At 36.7% G+C, this 2,435-nt stretch overlaps 1 non-coding gene across 1 annotated transcript; it reads left to right on the top strand.

Annotated features, from left to right (window-relative positions):
* Positions 1-1,201: 1,201 nt before the first annotated feature.
* On the top strand, positions 1,202-1,309 carry LOC112704608 (small nucleolar RNA R71). Its single transcript, XR_003155225.1, has one exon. It is a non-coding gene; the product is annotated as a small nucleolar RNA R71 (small nucleolar RNA).
* The last annotated feature ends 1,126 nt before the right edge of the window (positions 1,310-2,435 follow it).

Genomic DNA, 2,435 nt, shown 5'->3' with positions numbered 1-2,435 from the left:
TAAGATTTATGCCTAACCCTAGGTCACACAGAGCCTTTTCAAAGGTCATGGTGCATATGGTACAGGGTATTAAGAATTTACCAAGATCTTGTTTCTTTTGAGGTAAAGTTTGTTGAACCCATGTATCTAGTTCACCAATGAGCAAGGGAGGTTCACCTTCCCAAGTCTCATTACCAAACAACTTGGTATTCAGCTTCATGATAGCTCCTAGATATTGAGCAACTTGCTCTCCAGATACATCTTCATCCTCTTCAGAGGAAGAATAGTCTTCAGAGCTCATGAATGACAGAAGGAGGTTTAATGGAATCTCTATAGTCTCTATATGAGCCTCAGATTCCTTTGGGTCCTCAATAGGGAACTCCTTCTTGATTGGGAGACATCCCATGAGGTCTTCCTCATTAGGATTCACGTCCTCCCCTTCCTCCTTGCATTCGGCCATATTGACTATATCAATGGCCTTGCACTCTCTCTTTGGATTCTCTTCTGTATTGCTTGGGAGAGTACTAGGAGGAGTTTCAGTGATTTTCTTACTCAGCTGGCCCACTTGTGCCTCCAAATTTCTAATGGAGGACCTTGTTTCACTCATGAAGCTTGAAGTGGCCTTAGAAAGATCAGAGACAATATTTGCTAAGTTAGAGGTACTCTGCTCAGAATTCTCTGTCTGTTGCTGAGAAGATGATGGAAAAGGCTTGCTATTGCTAAACCTGTTTCTTCCACCATTATTAAAGCCTTGTTGAGGCTTTTGTTGATCCTTCCATGAGAAATTTGGATGATTTCTCTATGAAGAATTATAAGTGTTTCCATAAGGTTCACCCATGTAATTTACCTCTGCCATTGTAGGGTTTTCAGGATCATAAGCTTCTTCTTCAGAAGATGCCTCTTTAGTACTGTTGGATGCATTTTGCCATCCATTCAGACTTTGAGAAATCATGTTGACTTGCTGAGTCAACATTTTGTTCTGAGCCAATATGGCATTTAGAGCATCAATCTCAAGAACTCCCTTCCTCTGAGGCATCCCATTACTCACGAAATTCCTCTCAGAAGTATACATGAATTGGTTATTTGCAACCATGTCAATGAGTTCTTGAGCTTCTGCAGGCGTTTTCTTTAGGTGAATGGATCCACCTGCAGAATGGTCCAGTGACATCTTAGAGAATTCAGATAGGCCATAATAGAATATATCCAAAATGGTCCATTTAGAAAGCATGTCAGAAGGACACCTTTTGGTCATCTGCTTGTATCTTTCCCAAGCTTCATAGAGGGATTCACCATCTTTTTGTTTGAAGGTCTGAACATCCACTCTAAGCTTGCTCAACTTTTGAGGAGGAAAGAACTTAGCCAAGAAGGCCGCGACCAGCTTATCCCATGAGTCCAGGCTATCTTTAGGTTGTGAATCCAACCATGTTCTAGCTCTGCTCTTACAGCAAAAGGGAAAAGCATGAGCCTGTAGACTTCAGGATCTACTCCATTAGTCTTAACAATCTCACAGATCTGCAACAACTCAGTTAAAAACTGGTAGGAATCTTCTGATGGAAGTCCATGAAACTTGCAGTTTTATTGCATCAGAGCAACTAGTTGAGGTTTCAGCTCAAAATTGTTTGCTCCAATGGCAGGAATTGAGATGCTTCTTCCATCAAACTTGGAATTAGGTGTAGTATAATCACTAAGCATCCTCCTTGCATTATTGTTGTTGGGTTCGGCTGCCATATCCTTTTCTTGTTCAAAAATTTCAATAAGGTTGTCTCTGGATTGTTGTAGTTTAGCTTCTCTTAGTTTCCTCTTTAGAGTCCTTTCAGGTTCAGGATCAGCTTCAACAAGAATGCCTTTTTTCTTGTTCCTGCTCATATGAGAAAGAAGAGAACAGAAAAGGAAGAGGAATCCTCTATGTCACAGTATAGAGATTCCTTTATGTTAGTAGAAGAAGAAGGGAATAGAGGAAGGAAAAAGTGAAAATCCAAACACAAGGTTGAAGATAGGTTCAGATTCTTGAGATGAAGAGAAGTGTTAGTGAATAAATAAATAAATAGAAGAAGATGAGAGGGAGAGATTTTCGAAAATAAATTTTGAAAAGGGGTTAGTGATTTTCGAAAATTAAATGAAGAAATATAATTAAAATTAAAATTTGAAATAATTAATTAATAAAAAGGAATTTTGAAAAATAGTGAGATATTTTCGAAAATTTGATAGGGAAAATTAGTTAGGTGGTTTTGAAAAAGATAAAAAACAAACAAAAAGTTAATTAGTCAGTTGAAAAAGATTTGAAAATTAGTTTTAAAAAGATAAGAAGTTAGATAAGATATTTTAAAATCAAATTTTTGAAAAAAGATATGATTTAAAAAGATATGATAAAAAGATATGATTTTTAAGAAAAAGATATTTGGAAAAAGATTTCATTTTTAAAATTAAAATTGATTACTTGACTAACAAGAAACTAA

Source organism: Arachis hypogaea, chromosome 7 (genome assembly GCF_003086295.3).
Source record: "Arachis hypogaea cultivar Tifrunner chromosome 7, arahy.Tifrunner.gnm2.J5K5, whole genome shotgun sequence".
NCBI classification, from domain to species: Eukaryota; Viridiplantae; Streptophyta; class Magnoliopsida; order Fabales; family Fabaceae; genus Arachis; species Arachis hypogaea.
Note: the sequence above shows the minus strand (reverse complement) of the source record. Positions and strands in the feature narration are given on the sequence as shown.